This window comes from Musca vetustissima, unplaced genomic scaffold, assembly GCF_032173495.1.
Source record: "Musca vetustissima isolate MV318-11 ecotype Yass unplaced genomic scaffold, APGP_CSIRO_Mvet_v1 utg102711, whole genome shotgun sequence".
Taxonomy (NCBI): Eukaryota; Metazoa; Arthropoda; class Insecta; order Diptera; family Muscidae; genus Musca; species Musca vetustissima.
The window spans coordinates 19,748-44,321 of NW_026888944.1; the positions used below are offsets into that span (position 1 = coordinate 19,748).

At 37.3% G+C, this 24,574-nt stretch overlaps 1 protein-coding gene across 1 annotated transcript in view; it reads right to left on the minus strand.

Moving 5' to 3' along the window:
* LOC133336745 (serine/threonine-protein kinase par-1-like) overlaps window positions 1–23,967 on the minus strand; it is a gene marked incomplete at its 3' end in the record, with an annotated part of 41,864 nt that extends 17,897 nt beyond the window's left edge. Inside the window, exon 1 of the mRNA XM_061545023.1 lies at window positions 23,944–23,967. The remainder of the gene's footprint in view (window positions 1–23,943) is intronic.
* Between the last annotated feature and the right edge of the window lie 607 nt (window positions 23,968–24,574).

Sequence of the window (24,574 nt, forward strand, 5' to 3'; positions counted from 1 at the left end):
CAAAATACCGAAGTCTCGTCCGGTGGAAAATACGGAAAATTGTTCCCATCCACCATATAATGGATAGGGTGATACTCTCTGAAGCATCCAAACAGGTACTGCAACAAAAGCATATTGATATGCTGAAGGAAATGATCTTTGTCTCCTCATGTAAATGGTCGACAGGTTTCCTGAGGAGGCACCCTGCTTCAGTTCGGGGTTCTGATTGGTCCGAATACTTCTTCATTCAATGCCAATACTCGGCATTCATCATTCAACAACTGCTGTCGTGCTGAAAAACTATTCAGAGCAGTTCGATAGGCATATTGACCTATATGTTCTTTTCTTTCTCTATAGAAGTACTACCCACCACATGAAGGTTAGGACGATGCACCCTGAAGCACCCAAACAGGTACTGCCAAAACATATTGCTATGCTGACGTAAGGGAAGTATCTTCGTCTCCTAATGTAGGTGATGAACAAGTGTCAGGATAAGGCATCGCTTTGCAGTTCTTAGTTCGGCTTTCTGATACGGCTGCACACACTTATTAGCGAAGCGCTAGCATTCACGAGCCACACTGGTACCCTATCTTTTAAAACCTTATCTGCACCCTATTTTTAAATTATCGCAGATGGCTGTGCTTTGCGCATGGTATCGATTTAAGCATGGTATCGAATGTGACCCCGATAATTTTGGGGGTAGTTGGTTTTCGAAATTATTTGCTCCTCCTTCACATTACTATGCTGACGTACGGAGAGACCACTATCCTCTATCCTTACGTAAATGGTCCACAGGTGTCATGAAGACGCACTATCTTGCAGTTACCACATCGGTGTTCTGACATGTCTGAATACTTCTTCATTTGGGTAGCATTAGTATTCGCGAACGACACTAGAGCCGCATAGCTGGTTAACGAAATATAAAAGACAACAAGATTTCCTTATATGCTACCGAAAGCTGTGGTTTGAGAGAAAGATTTGAACATGCTGTCGAATGTTACCCCTTCACATCCAATGGCATTTTTATAACCCCAGTCCATGTGGCCGAAGATTTCGTGGCTGATATTTTTATATTCTTCGCGTAGAAGAAACCTGTAAAATCGGCGAGATGTATGTGATCAACGATAGAACCTGACACAGAATCATCTGCATACGCAACGATCTCAATACCGTCAGATTTGGCCGTGAGAAAGTGTTCTCGATGTCCTCAAACAGTGTGGCATAATTGCCACACGGCTTTTCGTAGGTCAAGCACTGCCAACACTGTTCCATGCACAGCCGGTTCTCGTTAAATCCTCGACTAATATGTGTGGAGATGGCGTACAGCGCTGTTAATATGCTGTGCTACCTTCCATAAGCCGAGCTTAAGTAAGATTTCCAGGCACGACGACCTTGAACTCCAAGTGCCGCCTGATCTGCATGCGCAGGTACCCATGCTTCAGATCCATACACCAGCATGGGTAGTCTCAGATTTTAAAAGTGTATGACTTTGATCTGGCGAGAGGTGGTATTTTTCCTAAATTGCTTACTCAGACCATAGTAGCATCTGTTGGCCAACACTATCCTTTTCCGAATTTCAAAATTGATGTCATTAGTTTTATTTATGGCGGTACCGAGGTATATAAAATCGTTGACTACCTCCCAACTATAGTTGTAAAGTTCCGAGTCTACTGGACGTCTTGAGCTTTGATACCACCAGCTTGGCTTTCTCACCATTTACTGCCAGTCCCACTTTGGCATACTCCTTCTCAATTCGTTCAATGGTGGGAACGAGCTGCTGGGAAATTAGCTCTAATCTCGGGTATTCGACCAGTATAAATCTAGCGAGTGCAGCTGCAATGATGTCCCGGAATTTGTATTATGCTACACATACAGCAGAAGGAATGGAAAGTTCTCAGAAGATATGTTTGGTGAACTCTTTGTATCTTTGCCAGTTGGTTAAGTAAAGTACGGTGTTCAGAGGTAATGAAATCGGGCGATCTGCTGTTGGAGACTATTATTGTGAGGCTACAGTTGACGTCATTTATAAAACCTAGTGACAGATTATCAGATTCTAGTGGGGGCTTCCTCATTTACCATACAGAACGTAGAGCTAGCAATTTGTTTTGCCAGCAATTTTCCCTTCTGGTCATTACGTAAGACGGAATGCCACAACTCATGCTGAGCATTAAAAACCCATTAGTATCCCTTAGGTTATTGTCTTCCAATAGAGAAATAATGTTAGGAAAATAATGGGCCCACTGTGTAGTTAAATATGTCTAGTGGGGTAATTGAACTTTACATATTCGAAAAAGAGGTTGGAAAACTGAAGAGCTATTATACAAATTTCTCTCCATCCTCAATTGTATCCATCTATAGAAGACCGTAAAAAGATTTTTTATGTACAGAAGATCGTAAAAATATTTTCTATCTATAGAAGACCATAAAAAGGTCTCCTATCTATAGAATACCGTAAAAAGTTTTTCTATCTGTGGAAGACCGTAAAGAAGTATCCACAAGGATTTCTATCTATAAAAGACCTTAAAAGGTTCTTCTATCTTATAAAGACCGTAAAAACGGGTTTTATAAATAGAAGGGCGTAAAAAGATAGTCTATCTATAAAAAACTGTAAAAAGATCTCCAACAAGGTCGTCTATCTATAGAAGACCCTAAAAAAGACTTCTATCGTGTCATCGACGAATTGAAGACCCAGCTTTGGTTCAGAGAGACCTCAAATTTTCTTGCAGTGCACACATGAATATATCTATTTACTGTGAGTGCGACTGTAGTTCTTTGCTTTTTATTTGTAAAATTCGAATAAGACGAACAAGAAGAACTGTCGCAATCGTCTTTAGGTCTGCTTTGTTGTACAGATATATGAGTGAGTGTGTGTGTATGCATGTCTGTTTGTTTGCCGTCAATTCTAAAGGTCGTAAACATTGCGCGTTTAGTATTGACCCATTTGCACTTGTCAAATTCTATCCCTGATATTTACTATTGACGGTCTGACGAAATGACTTGAAATGTTCGGCGGGTGGACGGACCATTCGAACTCATAGCACACAACACAAAATGAGGTGGTGGAGGAGGATGTGACTGGCTACCGTTTTAATTGATGTTTGTGTTTCTGTTTTGTAGGAAATGTATCTCTAACTAGCCGGCTAGACCATATCTACCCACCGAACAACAATAGAGAGAAAAGGAATGTGTGTGCGAGAGAGATTTTCGTGAGAACTGATGGCCGGTTTTAGTTGGCCTCAGAATACAATTCCGAAATCGTTGAGTGATGCTCGATTGCTAATGTTATTTAATGAATTATAATAATAATGAAAATATTTTAATTTTGTATTGTATGCAACAATGTTGCAATGTGCTTCCAAGGAGGATGAGGAGGAGAAGAAGAGGAAAAATGTATAGAAAACCATTGCCAGACAAATTGCGATTTAGAAGTACATATTTGTCTGTGCTAATGATTTTGGACATTTTGCGTCATATTGGGAAAACATGTATTCTGAGAGAAAAATAATTGTAATGAAAATATTAGATAAATATTAAATATATTTTAAAAGCATGAATAAGACTTTTATAGCCAATAAAATATATACTTCCAAAATACTTCTAGCAGAGACTGCGACTTTAAAAATCGTCATGTAATAATTATATGCGTTCTAGATAAATTTCTAGGCGAAACACAGATGGGGAATCGAAGGGGAAGATACACTATATAACACTAAAATAACAAATTTAGGGAGCTCGAATAGAATATGAAGTTATTGCTTCACATAAAACAAGTCGACGGACCATATGGAAGGAAAATGTTGTTGCAGATACTCGAATTTAACTATCAGGTTAATTAATGTCATTTTATCATTGGCTGACACGCTAAAAACAATTTCATGGACGAAATCGATAACTTAGATAAAGTCGAGATTGTATACCCTCCCCCATTTGTTGGGCATTAATATCGCCAATTGTCCCATAAATTAAAAAAAATGCGGGTAGAACCTTCAAAATACCGAAAATGAGGCAGGATCTTTCAGAAGGACTTTGTAGAAACATGGAGCTATAATACCATTTTTTGAAAAATAAACCGAATACCAAATAAGTCACTTCACTTGGATATTGCATCTAGGATCCTCAAAAACGCCTTGGTCAATCATGAATCCATTTTATATAATGATGGTTTCAACAACCCTCCGAAGGGTGCCAAAAGATATGAAAACGTGGAAAGATATTTTCCATTTTAAGTTCCAAACATCCTGGCAGTTGTACCTATGTATGAATAAAATTTGAAGCTCTACCTTACTTTTAAATCCTGCGAAACGAAAAATACCTGCAAATATATATTGACAGGAGATCTCTAGAACATTTTTTTTTTTTTTTTTTGAAGGCTATATCAAACATTTTCCAATCCCAAACCCTTTGTCCACTAGGGATGAGTAAATCGACTTTCAACTAGTCAATCGACTTTTTGTATTAAAAAATTTAAAAGTTGACACTGGGCTCTGGTATCGTAACCAAAATAACACAAGAGAACCAGCTACAATGCTGGATCAAAGCGACCATTAGTACCGCAACGTCGGACCATCACCATACGGATATTAAAGTAGTCTCACGCAATCCACTACAGAAAACATCGCAACCACCTATATACAACAATAAAACTTCGTCAACAAGCAGGTAACTTTTCGATCGTCGTCGAGCACTCTACTAAAATCCCACCCAGCTCCTCCATTCTTTGCTAAATCCCTAATTTCATTATATGCTTCGAGTCTTCTGTCATCCCACACCCATATAAATTCGTCTGGGATGGTTCTCTTTTATGCATATGTCAGTAGAATACCAGTATATAAGCCAAAGGGCACGGCTGGTCGGTCCAGTACCATCGTAGCGTTACAAAAAAAACATGTACGTCACCCTCTCTTTGGTTCTGTCCGACTATATAGTACTCCACATAGTAACAACACATTTCTGAAGGATAGTGCTGTACCGCCTGAGGTATAGGCCTGAGACAATAATGTTACTCTCGATACTAAACCTGGTTTGTATTTGATACTTATACATCTCACCTCAAGATCAAACTGCACTGTGCCAAGCAGCACATCGTTCACTGGTAGTCGATACAACATACACATAGATGGGAAAAGGTTGAATCCACTACAGAAAACATAGCTACCCACAATGTACAACCGAAAAAACATCTTCAGCAGTCATCGGTAGCATGGTTTTCAAGTACCCTACTCAAATGTCACGCTCGTTATACTCTACTTACATACTTAGCTGGCTTGTGACAGAACGGTTGTTCCATAAGCCGAGCTTAAAAATGATTTCCCAGCTCGTCGATCTTGTGCGCATCTCATTCAATTTAAAATACCATGTTCCGAGATGTTGTCTTCTACCTGATCCATCGCATTCGTGGCCTTCCCCTTCTGCGTGAACCATCACTTGGCTCGCTTTTATATGCCTTTTGAATGGGGATTTTGCATCCATTCTTACAAACGTAGTCGCTGCAGTTCGATTCGTCTGACTATGTCGATGTCCGAGAATAGATGCTACAACTCATGGTTAATTCACAGTTGACGCAAATCGGCCCTTCGACCTTCAGAGAATTTTTCTCTCAAACACTCCAAGAGCTGCCTCATCTGCTTGCGCAAGTACTCATGCTTCAGATCCATTAAACAGCACGGGTAATATCAGCATCTTGTAGAGTGTGAGTTAGGTCTGGCGAGAGGTGGCTTACATTTGAGTTACTTACTCAGACCATAGTAGCATCTGTTGATCAACACTATTCTCCTCCGGATTTCAAAGCTACTAGACGTCTTGCGCGTTGATACCATCAATCCGTATACCCATACTTGCAAAATCTCCAATACCATTATAGTGACAGCATTCCGTCAGCATATGCATCGAGTCTTCTATCAACTAACACATACATAAATCCGTTTTGGATTTATGTATATGTCCTTCAGTAGGAAACCAGTACTTAAACCGAAGCGAAATTCTGATTGGTCCAATATAAATGTAGCGTTACAAATAAATTCGTACGTCGCCTTCCTTTCTTTGTTACCGTCCATCCATCTATATATACTTCTACTAACAACACATTCTTGAAGGAATATGAAATCCATCCTGATCCTTCATTCTTTATACCCATACTTGCTAAATCTCGAATTTCGTTAAAGTCTTAGCATATCGTCGGTATATGCATCGAGTCTTCTACCATATCACATCATTATTGTTTGCAAAAAATCGGAGAATCATGACCCATCAGTTGAAAACCAGTATTTAAGTCGAAGCGAGATCCTAGTCGGTCCAATATAAACGTAAATTTGTACGTCGCTTTCCTTTCTTTGTTACTGTCCGTCCATCTTCTCCTCCGTATCCCAGTTCTAAGGTATGTTGTGCAGCCTTTTATCCACATCCACATCAAGGGTCTCCGATAGAAACCCGATGCTAAATGATTGGTGTCTAAACATTTTGAAAGACGCATGAGAATTCATATAAATTATAGATCGACTTAAAGGTCACCTTATAGGTCTCTAATTCTTAAGGAAATCTGTTATAAATATTTATGAAATCTCCTATAAAGATAATTGACCTTTTGTTCTAAAATATTGCATTCCATTGGACTTAATAAAATTGTGAGCCAAAAAACGAATCAACTCACTTGATGGCAAACACACTTCAGTGTGTCTGTGTATTTGTTTTACACAAAAAAACATTCTAGCCAATTAATTTGAAATATAAACAAAAAATACCCGAGCATCTCATTGAAAGTGATGAGAAAAGCCATTACCTTTTCAATAAATGTCAAAGAAAAATGTCTTACACTTCGTACTTTTTGCACAAATGTCCTATCAGCGTCATAAGCTGCAACATATTTTGGGCCTGATAAATTTCGTTGTGATATTACCAAAAATATTGTCGCCATCGAAATGCAATCTGAAAAAGGTGAAAACACTTTACAATGGCATTGATAAATTCATAAGATATGCAAAAGGGGCGGATAGGCGAACAGAACAATTGTTCAACTGGTAGGTTTGTCTCTCTGTCTGTCCTACCTTTTGTGCAGCTGACATCTGCCGCGCCAGCCATACGGCAAATTTATGCAAATTCATAAAGCTATTCGATAGTATTTTCTTGTAATTTATAGATGGGATTTTTTTTTATATATTCTTCCATTTTTTCTCTTTCCCTCCTTCTTTTTCACAATATTTCAATTAATGAAATATTGCAAAATCACCAAAATTTGTTTGTTTTGAATACATTATTTTTTCGATGGGGGATTTTCTACTCAGCATGTACCCGTATTTCTTTGTCATGACAATCAATTATTGGATTGAACTTCAAGGCTTGTCTGGACTTGTGATTAACACTTTTTTTTGAAAAAAAAAAAAAATAAAAACAACAATTAGGAACAAAGAATTTTTAAAAGATAAGTACAAAAAAAAATAAAGATAAATTTATTGGAATTTGATATTATTGAAAAGTTTACACAAAAATTGTGCACAGTGGTTTCCTTAGGAAAAAAATCAACAAAATAATAAAACTCTCGTTATTTGATTTTTTTATAAGAAGCCAAATCTGTTTCCGTCTATCTGGATTAGTATTCAAAATAACTTCCGAGGAGAGTAACCTATAATCCAAAGATTGAGCCGCCTATCGAATCACACAAAGGGTAAACATTTTAAATCTGGCGCATTGGATGACATTCATCCATCCAAAATTCCCTGATAATCTAATGACTATCCGCGGCATAAACACATGAGGAATGACAGGAGCTAGCGCCACCCTGAGGAAAATGGCGACACTAAATAATGAAGTACCCTATCGACTGCCCAAAATTCAAGGCGACGTTGGTTCTGGCAATCATTTGGACGGCAATCATTTGGACGAGAATAAATTCCTTCAAAATCGTCTTCGAATATATAAGCTTACACACATTTCCAGATGAAATATAAAATATATAAATCCGAAGCCCCATAATATTATAATAGCCAACCTCGGCATCAACACACAATAGGAATGATCGGAGATAACGCCACCCAGAGGAGAATGTCAAAACTAAAGAAGCAAAGACCCCAACCACTGCATAAAATCCCTGGAGTCGTTGTTTCTAGCCAATGATAGATGACAGCCCCTGGGATGAGAAAGATTTTGTTCTATGTGGTTGTGGATTTTTTTGTAAAAAAAATTTACTTCTCCCTCTGGATGAAATATATCCATCCAAAGCCGCCTGATAATAACCAATCATAATATCAACACATGATCGTATAACAAAATAGAAATCTCAGAAGATAGCTTCGCCCAGAGGAAAATGGAAACACTAAATAAGTAAGGAACCCAACCACATACAATATATGGGGACATTGTTTCTGGGGACAACGATAGATCGAAGGAGAAGTGGTTGTCGATTTCTTGTAAAAATTAGCTCACGTCTTCCTCCAGGTACCTCCTTACCTTATATTATAGTAATCTACCTCGTCAACACAGAAGGATAAAATAAAATAAAATATGAGGATATTACAAGTTATAGGAGGTATCGCCACCAAGAGGAAATTGGCCACACTAAATAAGCAAGGATTACAACCACTGCATACAATTTTAAGAGATGTTATTTCTAGGCAATTCTAGATGGACAGACTATCATATGACGAAAACAACGATGAATAACGAAACAAATGCAAGGACTAATCGAAGTATGATGATGGTTTCTTAAAGCCCTATGCTCACAAGAGGAGTAACAGGAAAAAATAACTCAGCAGTTTCGATGTATATGCTTCTCTGTTTTAGAGTACTTATTGTATATCTCTAAACCTCTATTTTTTACTCTCTAGAGGGCGAACATCTTTTCGGATGTGCCTGGATGGTGGATGTCTATCCATTAGCATCAGAGAACTTATATTTGTCTTTTTGTGGAAGTGGTATTTGTGAGTCATAAGAAGACATATTGTTTTAGGGTTCTATTCGTTTTCCATTGCATAACCACATAAGTTACGCATAGTTTATTACAGATCGCCCTATGGCATATGTTGTCAGCAGGCTTGAATTTTTGCTCTACAGACACTACAGGCTAGTGAAACGAGAGCCCTAGATCCTAGAATCTTGAGTAGCCACATGTGTGGTCGTTGACTTCGTGTCCGATATTACTGCCTCTTTGGTAGAAAAATGTGTCTAGGTCTATAAAAATAATTGATAATTATGTAGGCTGTCAAATATGGTCCAAAGTTGATCATTTTCGAAGATGTTTATTTTAGCGACCATCATAATGTAGGGTTATAAGAAATATATCGGGGGCCGATATATTTCTTATCACCCTACATTATAGTGGATAATATAATTACATTGATTTAATGCTAGCAGCGCCATCTATTTGCCTGACCGTGACAATTTCCTTTTTTATCTTTTGAGATGAGCTACATGATCGAAGTTGCAATGGAAAGGAAAGCTAAAACCTAAAATGTCCAAAAGAGGGCGGTATAGTTAAATTAGAATTACACCAAAACCTAGACTGGTATATCTATCTATCAAGTGATCAATAGAGAGAACTAAATGTATATCGAATTTTATTCTGATTAAGGACCCTACGATATATTTCTTATAACGCTACATTATGGTGGAGTATATATTTCTAGCAGCGCTTTCGAGATGGGCTACATGATAGAAGTTGCAATGGAACGGAAAGCAAGAGAGATACATTACCAATAGGTATGCGACATGTTTCATCCGTTGGTTAAGCGGCTCATCAGGAATACAATGGTCCATGCTTGATGTTTTGTATTTATGTCGAATTTCTTTCGAAATTTTATCTAAGAATTAAATACAACCGTATCAAAGTTCGACATTTGTCATCACACCAGAACATCCCTTTTCAGGGCAGATTTTGTAGTAACAGACTTTTTTGCATGGTATTCAACTGCATAATGCGCAACCTTCGGAAGTTATGGATTTGGCTTTGAATGCTAAGGCGCGGGGCAACACTTGAGAGATGCCATAGGAACCAAATCCCAGCTGGACTTCAGCTGAATTTTTGAGATTTATGTCTTTCTTAGAGCAAAAAATCCTCCATGTAAAGTTTTTATTTATTTCTCTTTCGTGATGGGCTACATGATCGAAGTTGCAATGAAAACGAAATCTTGAATGATCACAATCTTCGTGAGGTCGGACTTATTTGGATTGGGTAACGTGCAAGTGGCAATGTCCGAATATAAAGGTTTCACGATTTGTTAAAAATCCTCTTTGTAATACTCGTATAGCAAGATTCCATTATATGCTTTCTGACTATTTCAAAGCTAAAGTTAAGCATGCGTATCAATTAAATCACTAACCGACAACGACGAATAGACGAGACTAGACGCTAGTTTCGGGCAATTAAACGTCAAATAACATTAAGTGTGGTCGTCGCATTAGTAACGGAGCTGTGGCAGCGGCGCTTAACTAAGTCGGCGTTTGAGCCAGCCATCCAGTCAGCTACCAAGTAAAACTGTTACTGTTCTTAAGTAGCTCGACGACGATGACGCCGCCGCTGCCGATCAAGTTGTATGACCAAAAATCAACATTGTAACACCCATTATTGACTAACAAATTAAATAGCAACTTCCGGTGTCTTAAGAGGTGCGGCGACATACCACCAACAACCTACCAAAATTAACTTCTATTACTTTTTGACTAATTTTTTTTTAACTTTGAAATTTAGTAGACAAGAAAAAATAAACTTGAAGAAGATAGATAACAAAACAAAAACAGCAACAACTAATAGATAACAAATACGTTATTTCTTCTTTTTTACTTTGGCTAATTTTTGAGGCATTAAACAATTCATGAATTGTTGTATGGGCTTTCAGTTTTATTAACGAATAGGTAGGTGACTCATCTCCAATGTTGGCTGTTGATTGTATCAGATTTTGAAAAGGCTTTTTTTGTTGGTTCAGATTTAATCATTCACAGAACAAAAAAGAAAGATATACATATTTAATTAGCTGCATTTAACACCCAATCGACATGAATGTGAACGGTGGCAACGAAGCATGGAGGATGCCGACAGTAGCATTGTGATTTGTGTGTTTTTTAAATTTAATAAATTAATTTATTTGGTATTGTTCTTCATTTCTTTTGATGTATGTATTTGGGAAGAAGAAATGAAAACAAAACATAACACACAAAATCTTAACCCCCAAAGAGATAAGGTTAGACAAAAAGATTTTTATCATTAACCAAATTTAATACTGAAGGTCGTATATCAAATGAGAACCAGAGAAAGGGTAATGGATATGTAAAATAATGGAATTAATTAATTTAAATTTTAGAGATGATATTGAAGACCCACACAGAAAGAAATGCTCATATTGAAGAAATAATTTAAGGTAATGAAGATCAGAGAACCATCAACTCCCAGACGTAACTTCTAAAGCTATCATCTAGACTTTTTCGCAATGGTGGTAATGGTCGATTCAGAATGTTTTATTGCACATCGTTGCAAAAGTGTACGAATGGTAATAAAAGGTACTAAATATGCTACTATTGGTATTCGATGAAGGAATTGAGCAGGAATTTGGCCTGGTAATCGCAGTACTGGAACTTGAACATTTTATAGATTTGATTTTTTATAGAAACAAATTGCCCAGGAACTCATGTTTAAATAGAAAAATAGTAGAAAAAATATGTTTTCAGTTCCTATGGATTATTTTTTTTTTCTATAGAAGAAAATTTATCATTAACTAAGGTAAATTTTTTGCCTGCAGGAAATGTCACCTGATTTTTTTTAAGATCAAAATTGTTCAGAACTTTAGGAATGAACAATTATTGATCAAAATAGTGTAGAATCTGAATAACAATTTCTATACCCGCTACCACGAGATGGAGTATATATTCGATGTGTTGAAGTCACGTTGAAGATATTAAAGGTAAAACTTTGAAAAGTATGATATGTGGATCGGCGTTTTGTTATAGCCTTCATATAAGGGTAACCTCGTATTTCGAAAACATTTTAGACACGTTAATCAACATAATTTTGCGCAATGTAATATTTCGGGTTCTCGTCGGGTGGAAAATCTTCCTAAACAAATTATCCATCGGTCCACGCTCAGGTATATCCCTATATATAAATTACAGTCGAACTTCCATAACTGAAAACACCATAATCTAGCAAAATCTTAATTATAATTTGCCACCTTAATGCTTCCGTCAGTACCTGTACTTCGACTTGATCTAATAGGTTGTGCAAAGTTTGGTTCAAATCGAAATTTTGACCATTTTTGGTGATGTACCAGAAGGAGTGGACCGATATTTCACATCTTCGAACTGAAACTAAGTTTGGAAGAAATTTCGTGATGCACAAAGTTTGGACAAACATTTGTAAATCGACTCCAAATTGTGTGAAACGGATTTGGTCCACATAGGGGATGAAAGATACCAAGCAACTGCCCTGATTGGCTATATTTATTTATTTCATTAAGTATTTATTTATTTCATGGCAAAGCCTAGGCTTATCTTGGTCCCTCTTTCATATCATTTGTGGACACTGACCGGTGTTGACTTTCAACACCCGTTGAAATAAAGGAATTCACCAATAAGAACTATAAAAAATGGGTTGAGGCGTCGGGTTAATGATTGGAACCTTAGCATCCTGTATCCCGTGCTCAAAAAGGAGACAATATATACCAAATATAGATAAATATAAAGTGCTATCCAGCGCCGCTTCAGACCTGGCAAATCCACCATGAAAAACACATGGACATAAATTAGGCAGGGTATCTTTAACTACCACAAGGATAAAGTCGGAAAGGAACATTGAGAGCGGTAACAGCCACCTCCAGTTTAGAAGCGGAGACACTGATACAACCCGTGCTGGTGTATAGATCAGAAGCATGGGTACTTGCGCAAGCAGATGAGGCAGCTCTTGGAGTTTTTGAGAGAAAAATTCTCCGAAAGATTTACGAGCCGATCTGCGTCGAATAAACCACGAGCTTTACCATCTATACACGGACATAGTCATAGTCAGTCGTTTCGAACTGCAGCGACTAGGGTGGATAGATCATGTTGTATGAATGGATGAGGATGCCCCAGCTCAGAAGGCATATACAAATAGAGATTTTAAATGTCTTGACCAATTGTGGTGGAAACACGGGATGTTAAAAATACACAAAATACGTCGAATTGTCGAAAGACATTTACCGAGATGAGAATTATTTGTAGTAATGTCAAAGTGAATAGAACCTGAGGGTTAACAAAAATGTCTTGCTGTAGACCGGCGGAATCTTTTCAATTGACCTGCTATGTTTTAGCAAATGACACAGAAGTTAGATGGAGGAGTCCCCAAAGCTTACAGAAATATTCTTACAGTCATTCGGACAACTGAGATAGAAAGAGGAAACTAGAGAGAGAGTTAGTGAGAGAGCGTCCTAGAGACAATTTTTGGAGACCCTATTGAGAGTTTTATTGTTAATCAGGTGGGCATAACAAAATTAAGAAAAAGTGTGGGTGATCATCTTTAGCATCGTTAAAATCGACTGACGAAAAGAGAAAAAATATAATGCATGTTTAAACATCGACGCTCAGTTACGGTAGCTAAGCATGTTTAAGCATGACTGGTGTAAATTCTATCTCATAATGCCCCAAAATGGAGTTTTATGCGAAGTTCAATGTCAAGGATAAATTTCCCCACACTCCATGCCGAACTTACTAACTGTTAGCTCTCTGGATCAGGTGGCAAGATATAATTCTATATAAAACAATGCAAATAAAAAACAACTTTTTAATACCATAAACATAAGTATAAATTCTCCGACCACATTTTGTCATTGGAACGCCTTGCTGATCAGCTACCACAACGATATTTACAGAATGTATTGTCGTACTAAAATCTAATCTGAAAACAGCCTACGTTCAAATACTTGCTTGGTGGTGATTTTTTTTATTTCGTTGGAATTTCGATGAATCTTAGAATGCGTTTGCAAAGCAAGGCATAACGCGGGCAATTGACCGGGATAGCAATAATAACAAATAAGTATTATTAATTTAAATGTCTTTTATGGCGGCTTACAATTCCCATGAAAAATGAATCAGATTTTCTTGACAAGTATGGGGCACAACAGCAATGTTAAGCGGGTGTCTAAGTAGTGATCAATGTAATCGATGTTTTGCAAAAGAGAAAACATATTGACAGCCATAACGAGAGAGAGCAAACATTTGAATCTGAGAATAATTTACTAATGCCCCAACAAACCTAACAGTCAACCAAACAGATCCATTCCCATCTACCACACACTGTTATTCCACACCGAAAGAGTAACAAGACGACTTGTACCTACCATATAAGTGGATACCATTCCAAATTGCTGTTGTTTTGTGTTTTCTGCTGACTTGCAATCGTCATCGATATGTTGTGCGCTAGTGTGTCGATGTGTGTGCTGCTATTTTAACCGGGTGGTCGCAGTCATTTAATTCGAATATTTTGCCTATATTTGTTTTATGGTTTAAACAAGTTAGAAAATGTATTTCCCCCCTTCCTTCTCCTGGTCGGGCATGAGAAATGTGGAAACAAAAGCTTCTTAATGACATTCCACCAATCGCAGTCTTGAACTTGAATTGTGTAAATGTAACCACGTTAGAGGGTGTAGCGGAAAGTAATGAAGAAACAGATACAAATATGTTTGTTCATAGAAGACGCTCTCCAGTTATAGGCTATTAGTAGGTCTCTTAGAGGATATATAATAGGAGTATAGTATATACATCTCAAAAAATGTATGTGATTTTTTTAAATAACCAGTCTTTGTGACTGAAGTCCCTTCAGACAATTTGGAGTCGATTTAGAAACAATTCACCAAGGTATAACTGAATTCACCCAAAAACACATTTTCCGATATCTCTCCTTCTTGCGAAAATGTTGAGGAAAATCAAATATTATGCGAACATAGTATCCGATTTGATGCAAAAATCGGACATGACATTTTTATTATATTATTAACTAAATCAAGGATGACGTAGGGGCTCTGATTGGCTTTAACATGGCGAAGCCCAGGCTTATCTTGGTCCCTCTTTCATCTCAATAGTGAGCTGATATGTGCCGCGAGTTCACCCATAAGAACTGGAAAAAAATGTTTGAGACGTCGGATTAGCTGCCCATACTCTGAAAACCTCTCTTGCCTGTTGACGATCCCTGCAAACGTATAAAGGACCACGATCTGCGAATTTGCACTTGGAATGCGCTGTACAGAACATGCACAGTTTTCGCCTTGGCGGATCTACTCAAGAATTATTATTATTGCCTTACAGGAATGCGATGGAAAGGGACTGGCGTAAGTAAATCGGATGATTACATCAAACTTAATTGCGCCCGTGCTCCGACGGAAGACAAAGATGAACAGACCAAAGACATTTTTTACGAGTGCCTAGAAACTGCATATGACCGCTGCCCTAGCCACGGGCATTAAAATGCAAAAATCATGTTGTGATAGAAACAAACAACGGCATGAGGTTGATTGACTTCGCGGCAGCAAAAAAACATGGTAGTTAGCAGCACCAGATTCTCCTTTCTCCTGATCAAGTAACGAGAAATCAAATTAATCATGTTGTGATAGCGAATATACGAGGAGCGAATATCGATTCGTCTTAATGTAGCAGCAAATGTGTGATGTAATGTAACACGGAAACTCGACGTCGAAAAGCTACAAACACAACAGGTAGTAGAGACCTACTCCGCTCAACTTACACACCTGCATGACAAAAGCACTTGTCCCGATAATAGTATAAAAACACAATGGCAAAGAATTGCCCACTCCCTACAAACTGCAGCAAAAGCAACACTTGGGTACCAAAAAACACCATCAAGAAACCCATGGTACCATCAGGAGTGTCGTAATGCTACAGATGTAAAAAACAAACCGAAGGCTTTGGTGCAGGCACATCCTCCTGTAGAGATGAAGATGGAAACCTGGTGACAGATACATACAGCGTATTAAGGATCTGGAAGGAGCATTTTCAAAAGCTTCTGGTATCAAATAACAACGGTGACGAACATACCCCAGAACCAATAAGAGATGACGGTATAGAGTGGTAGTAGCCAAGATGAGGTCGGAGTAGCAATTAATCGGCTGAAGAATAATAAAGCAGCAGGTGCCGATCGATTGGCAGCCGAAGTATTCAAGACCGGTGGCCAGATGCTGGCCAGGAGCATGCACCAACTGATTTGTACAATTTGGCTAGAGGAATGCATGTCCAATAATTGGAACCTCAGCATGCTGTGTCCCGTGCACAAAAAAGGAGACAAGACAATATGTGCCTACTATAGAGGAATAAGTCCAGCGTGCTGTGTGAACGACTGAAGCCAATGGTCAATGACATTATTGGGCCATACCAATGCGGCTTCAGGCCTGGCAAATCCACCACACATCGACACATTCCACCTATTCGTCGAGTATAAAGCCGCATTCGAAAGCCCTATCCGTTCAGAGGTGTATAAAGCCATGTCTGCGTTTGGAGTTCCTGCGAAATTAATACGGCTTTGCAGGATAACTTTAACTGGTACAATGCCAGTAGTTAAAGTAGAAAGGGACCTCTCGAAGCCCTTCAATACCGAACGAAGATTCAGACAAGGTGACAGTTTGTCGTGTGATGTGTTCAACATCCTACTTGAAAAGCTCAAACGCGATGCAAATGTGAACAGAAATGGCACTCTGTACACCAAACAGCATATGTTACTAGCCTAGGCCGACGACATCGACATAAGACTTGGTAAGGATAATGGGTTTTGCAAAGTTTGATTCATATCGGATAGTCCGTTCGCGTGATATTGTAAAACTAGTTTCAATTTTTATGTGGAAGGTACCACCAGAAGAAGTGGATGGATATCCTGCATCTTCCAATTTGATATAAGTTGGGAATAAATATTACAAATGTTTACATTTTGAATGAAATCGGTTACACCCTTCGAGAGTTATCGTGCGCACCAGCCGGTCAGACAGAAGAACACACATTTGTAAATCGAATCCTTGTCTGATACGGATTTCCAAAAAATACAAAAATGATGTCAGATGAATGGAATCAAAGGAAATGGCTCCAATGAGGCAGTGGGTGGTAAAACATATCTTTGGAGAAAGTATTCGATCTAGGTCCATGTTATGATGTAGATCTCAAACTTTTTTCTAGCGAAGAAGCTGCACTTTGGTATCTCAAATTCTTGAAGGCTGATAAACATCGTCGCCTAAAATCTTCAATATAGGATTATTTTTTGGCATTTTCCCAAATATATAAATTTCCGCCCAATTTCTGTATTTTAAAAGAAAATATCTTTGCAGAAAATATTCGATGTAGGTAGCTTTCATATATAGATAGTCCTCATATTAGTTACCCTCCAATTTAAGAGTATTTTTTTAAGTTTTAGTGGCAATTTGCAGCCGAATCTTTGTAATTTGGCTATATTGCTTGGTGGATTGTAAAAACATCTTTGCTGAAAATTGTCAGTATGAGTCGATTTACATTTCCATTTACTTATTAATACTAATCATCATCAGTAATAACCTTGGCCTGAACCCGAATTCCATACAACATTTGACGACGATAAGCCTTAACTGGGACCTGTACACATAGATAAATGTTCAAATTTTAATAATCTACCCTATGCTACGATCGATGGTTGGATGGTCCTGAATTATATTGGTTGGATGGTCCTCACGATATTGTTCTACTGCTTGAGCGACTGCATCTGTGTGAATGCAATTCAGACCTGCTTGATAGGTTTGTTGATATAGGGGTTCATGTTTGTTCCTTTGGACCTCGGTCTGCCTCTCTAGATCACGAAGATCTCTCCCGACGTGCCTGGGAGGGTGACTTTTGTCCATAAGGTTATTACAGGTGCGTTCCCATTGACAATACCCATGCAGTTACTGTATCGATAACATACGGTTGTGTCGATGGACGGGTAAGATCTTCGTCTCCTCATAAAAATGGTCCATTGGATACGGTGTGGCAGTTCTCAGGGCGTATCACTTCAATTCGCAATTCAAGGCGTATCACTTAATTTCGCAAAACCGCTGGTGCCGCATAGCCTTCCACTAACCAGTCTATAAGAGGTCAAAAAGGTTTCTTTGTGACGTCTAGAGACTGGAAGACCTTGTTCCTATATTTCAGATTATCTCATGAAGATGGTCCACTAGGACCAATGTTCAAATTTTAGTAATCTGCCCTATGTGGGATTTATTGTCACCATGTTAATAATCAAACAAATCATTGTCCTGAGAAACATAATGTTACCTCCTCAACTATACAATTTACAGCGTCATAATATTTATACTTTGTCAGACAAATGTCTACCACGAGTATAAGAAAAAAAAACAACAAAGCAAACTTATAAAAAACATGGAATCGATCTATATTTGACTAATGACTGGCAATCACATCCACAATTGTGTTTTTTACAACCCAAAATTCTATATAAAGTGACGTGTTGAACACGCCTCATCATCTCGTCTCATCTAAATACATGCATCCACACACATCGATACATATGTATCTACTATTAGTATTGAGTGCGTGCCTATATTTTTTTATTCAATGCTGTGGTAAAACTAATGTTAGTGGGTGGTTTTACAACTCTATTTTTTTTTTGTGCTCTCTAATATGTAGTTCTTTTATTTTGTTTTGTCGAATTGTTGTTGCTGCTTGGTGTTGCTCGGCTATGAAACCCATTAAATATTTTTAAACAATCATACCAATCGGGGAATTATAAGCAACATAACATACATACACATAGAACAGCAAAAATTCGAAAACATTAATCATCAACAATTTTATTCGGCGAACAAGAAGAAGAAGTAAAATAAAAAAACAAATCGAAACTGAACTGAACTGAACCGTAAGCGACAAAAATACCAATAATACCCGCTGCTATCTATTGGAGCAGCCGGCTAATTTGATATGTAACCATAAATAAAGTATGATATTTGGTTTTTGAACTAAACAAAAACAAAAAAGAAATACAAAACAAAACATTTCACTTTTTGAGTTAGAGTTATGGAATTCAATTCGGAAATAGAATAATAATTTTTAAAGAACAGTAGGGGTAGCTAAAGTAAACGAGGAGTAATGAAAGCAAACTGAAATGCATTTGAATAAAGGTCAACGATTTGGACCAGAAATTGGTAATGCATTAAAATATCATTAGAGGCATTTATTTCATAGCCTCTAAAAGGGAGGTAACAAAGATAGGAGGTCTTCGGAGCTATACACAGGTTTTATTTATTATCCATTTTATATAAGGTATATGTTTAATTGAAGATGTTTTGGATTTTATTTTGATCAAATATATAATATTGACCCTTTTTGTAGGTGGCACCAGATGAAAGGGCAGACGGGTCCCATCTTCGGACTTGATTTTGGCTTGGTAAAGATAATAGGTTGTGCAACATTTTTTCACTATTTGTGGGGGGAGGTACCAGAAGAAGTAGAGCAATGACTCCAATCTTCAAACTTGATCTAGGCTAAGTAAAGATAATATGTTCTGCAAAGTTTCGTTAAAATCGGATAGTCCTTTTGTATTCAAATCGGACATTCCATAAGCCTTATATTGGATTTATAAATGTTGAAAATATTGACCGTCTGTTGGGGAGGTACCAGAAGGAGTGGATCAATGGGTCCCATCTTCCTACATTGATCTAGGTTTGATAATGATAATGGGTTAAAATCGGATAGTCCTTTTGCATGTTATTATAAAATCAATTTTTAACACAATTTTGATCATATTGTGGGGGAAGTACTAGAAGGAATGAAGCGATATTCCCCATCTTCGAATTTAAACTAAGTTTGGAAGAAATATTAAGATGTGCAAAGTTTGGATGACATCGATTATTCCCTTCCATGAGGCACTTTTTCACCGTATCAAAGTGTATATACCCTCATTAGCCATATTGCTGAGGGTATAAACATGTTGTAACATGAATGGGTTGTGTCCGTAGGGAATTTGGTGATAGGTAAATCTTAGCTGGGCAGTTGAAGAGGTGCAACATGTTATGTGATCCTAGTCCACATGCAGGACAATTGTAAGGTATCGAGCCGTCAAATTGTGCCCAATAGAAATTGAGGCGGTTGCACCATCCTGATCTAAACCAATCATGATCAAAGACTACTCGTGTTTGTCCGGGCAGCTGTTTCTCTTCTGCTCCGATGGGTGGTGGGATGGTCCTCAATTATGGTATTCCCACGATATTGTTCTACTGCCTGAGCGACTGCATCATCTGTGTGAATGTAATTCAGACCTGCTTGATAGCCATGTTGATCTACGTTTGTACCTTTGGACCTATCTCTGTCTCTATAGATTACGAAGATCTTTAACGACATATCTGGGTGGGTGATTTTTGCTCAGAAGGCTATAACAAATGTGTTCCCAATGATAATACAAACACATACACGTACTGCATCGAGAACATAACATAGATTTAGTCGATGACCGTGTAAAATGAAAATGGTCCACTGTACACGGCGTTGCAGTTCTCAGGCCAGCATTCTGGCAGGTCTGAGTATCAGTTATATTCGCACACCGCACTGGTGCCTCAAAGCTTATCACTGACCGTCCTATTGCTTAATAAGAGGTCAACAGGTTTTCTTTGTCAGCGCCTCCATCTTATCGCATAAAATCAGGTCTCCATCGAGCGGGAGCTTTATTTTTGTCGTTTCATTTCATTTTTCATATCATATGGTTATGTCGATGGACGGGTAAGGTTTTAGTCTTCTCATGAAGATGGTCCACTAGAGTCAAGAGGAGACGCCCTGCTTTCATGGCAGATTATTCTGGCAGGTCTACATATTCATCCACTGCGTATCATTTACATTTCCAAACAACACTGGTGCCGCATAGCTTACCACTGACCGGACTATTGCTTTATAAGAGGTCAAGAAGATTTCTTAATCAGCGCCCCAAGTGCTGCCAGTTGAAGCCTTCTTCCTACTTTCAATTTATCGCATAAAGCAGTGGCTTGCACAGACGACTTGAAAAGACTGTCGAACATTACACCCAGTATCTTGTGGTAGTTTGTGATTGGAATCACCTGTCGAACGTTATACCCAGTATCTGGGAGTAATTTGTGGTCGGAATCAGCTCAGCGGCAGCTTCATTTCAGACGTTTATTTGGTGAACAGTTTGTTGGCGAATATTTTCATATTTGTCAGAAGGAAGAAATTTACAAGATCAGCTATGTGGAAGAAGTTTAGTCTCTCACAAATGTCATCAATTACGGGACCCTACACCCTAATCGTACAATCATCCGCGTACATTACAGTTTCTATGCCGTCCCGTGGTTATGGAATTTCAGAAAGGTAGAGGTGAAATAATTTCGGAGATATGACCCATCCCTGGGGAACTCTCTGTTTCACTATACGAAGTTTAGAAATCATTAGTGGTCGGTGTTATCTGCAGATATATATCCTCATATTCGATTTAAGTTTGAATGGTATGCTACAATAAATAAAATTTATATCAAATTCCTTTCGTGAATTATCGTTCGCTTCAGCCATCAAGGCATACTGACATATAAACAAAAACTAAAAAGAAAAGAAAGAAATGTCTACATAAAACGGCCTCTCAGACATCATAGAATATTGTCCTCAATAACAGATTTAAAACCCATACAATTCCTACAATTTTCCTAATAGTAATTTATTTATTTAATTTATTATATCCTGTACAACCACTTAAGAGAAAGTGTCAACATAGTTGGAATTTATCCAATAGACCAAAAATACTTGACACTCATATATAATCAGGACACTAAGTACCAATTATATTCGAAAGAAGCAAACAAAATGAACGAATAAGTCTCCAAGTAATGCAAGACGTTGCCGCATTTTGTAACCAATTATTTTTCCATTTACACCAAGAAATCACGTTGTCATAGAAGTCCATAAAAAACATGAAAAAAAGACACGCCAATGTTAAGTGGCAAAGTTCATACAAGAAAAAGAAAAAAAATTATTTTTTTCTATTAGAATAATTTATGTTTCAAAAGGCTCTTTTGAATTTTTTCACATAGAACTACTTGTGGGTCAAAGCAAAAAAAAAAAAACGAGCTGTTAACAAAGAGCAGGAGTAGAAGTAGAATGAATGAAAATATAATAAAAAAAACGAGAAATAACTATGTTGCTTGCTTTAACAAAAAAAAAATGAAATGAAGGACATTGATTAAAATGTTAACCCGATTTCTTGTTTAAAGCCAAGCAATAACAACAAATAATACTAAAAATCAATAATATCATATACAGAATTGTGGTAAAAAATACTTTTTCAATGCTAGTACCTATCATAACAACAACAAAGATTGCAATACAACATCCACATAGCTGTGGTAAGTTCCTCTGCCTTCCATCATATCTGGTTGCATGCATTTGGATTATGAAATACAAACCATTCTAAACGGATGTACAACAAATTGTGCATATTAAAACATAATCGATATTGGTATATCGACACCAACCAACCATCGATCCATCCCTCCAATCAAATACCGGAGACATTTATACATCCTTTTGTTAATGTTCCAGAAATATAAATGTCATTTGACGACAAGTACGACGACCACCATAACTACCAGCAGCAACCTCATCATCACCACCACACATCAACATAAACACAGGATTTATTTCAAAGGCGTACGAATGTATGTTGACCTACATAACGAATAGAAATCGTCAAGGTTTTGTTTGTGTGCCCAGCTGTTTTAGGTCACAAGGACGCAAAAAAATTTAGTATTCACCTTGGTGATGCTGACTGGTTGGCTGGCTGGCTGCCTTGCCTACTCGTTATAATCGTTGCTGACTGGTTGGATTGGCTGGATGGATGGATGGCTGGCTGTTTAGCATGAAGTTGAAGGTGCATAAAGAACAAGCATAGCATTAGCAGTACCTGCAATCCATCATCTAGATGAAGGAAGTTCACAGGCAAGTGGCTTATTATGGAATGAAAGGCAGCACTTCATAACAATCCAATGAATACACTCAACACACTTTAAATTAAATGGGGAAAGGCAAACACCAAATTGTATGCAATTGCAAAACTAAGGAGAGGTAGAGAAAATTATAAAAACATATTTTTTTTTATAATATTTTATAATTTGCCTTTTAAAAATTCTGATCCTTAATTATTTTCTTCTAAAGAAAACGTCTTTCCTTTACAATGATATTGCCAAATGATTAACCCAACTATGCTCAAACATGTTTATTAATAATGGCGCAATGAGAGTTGACAGCACTCCTAACTGTGATTGCAATGTCATTCATGCTCTTCAAAAAAGCATTAAGCACTGTAGTTAAATGGAAGAGCAACAACAATGAAAGGTTGTTGAAAATGTCTAATGTGAATAACTAGAGAAATAGATTATTAAAAATATCATTATTTTTTAATATTTTATAATTATACCTTTAATAAAATCCTATTTTATTTTACAGAAACCCTTCTTACTTTACAAATGAACTGTCAAATGAATAACCCATATGTGCTCTGGCGGGCTCATTATGTTCATCAATGGCGCAATGAGAGTTGACAGCACTCCTAACTGTGATTACAATGTCATTCATCAATACTCTCAAAACATAACAAAAGGCACTTTAGTTAAATGGAAAAGCAACAAAAACTATAGAAAGTCTAATGTATATAACAAGAGGAAGAAAAAAATAATTGATTTTACTTTATTTCAACTTTACCTTTATTAAAATATTTCTATTAATTCTTTAAAAAAAAAAAACTCATTAAAATTGCCAAAACCCCCACTCTGCTCTTTCATGATTATTAATCCCACCCAATTTTGTGTGTGGGTGGGTTCAGCGGCGCCGGCAGTCACCAACAAAAAAAGAAAATCAACACGAATTTTATAATGCTCTTTAATTCATTTTCGTTTTGGTATTTCATTTTTTTGACAAAGGCGGGCGCGGTGTCACTCTTTTTTTGTCATTCGTAAAATTATTTTGTTGTTGTTGTTTTTTTTTTTGGGCAATAATACTCACTTTTCGGCGTAGTTGTCGTCACCAGCAATGCCTCCTGCCTTTGTTGTTGTTTTTGTTTATTGGCTGACTTTTGATGGTCTCCTCCACCCTGCTGCTGCTGCGGCCAACGATTGTTTTTGTTGTTACGCCTAACGCTTTCGCTCGCTGCTGCTGTTCCACCTACTCTACTCACTCAACGCCACAAACAATAAAAAATCTTTTCGTATTTTTCTTTTTTTGTCAAAAATTCTTGGCAAAATTACACAATCCTCTTGCTTTTGACTGCTTGCAGCAGCACACTTCCATCATTTATCATCATTTTATTAAACCAGCCATTATTCCACAATCGATTGGCTCAATCTTTTTTTGCAATATATACCACAAAAATTTCAATTAGCCTTCTTTTCTTTTAATTTTATGGCTTTTTAAAAAGGAGATCTCCACTATATATTTTTATTAATCACTACTCACGCACTCACACACAAACACCACCTAATAAATTTCGTTTAAATTGATTGCTTCTTATTTTGTTTTAATAATTTCTATTCGTTTGTTTTTTCACTTAATATTATTATACGATGTCGGTTTTCTTGTTGTAATTTATATTTTTTTTTGTTTGTCTTGCACTTTGTTATTTAGTTTAATTAAGTAT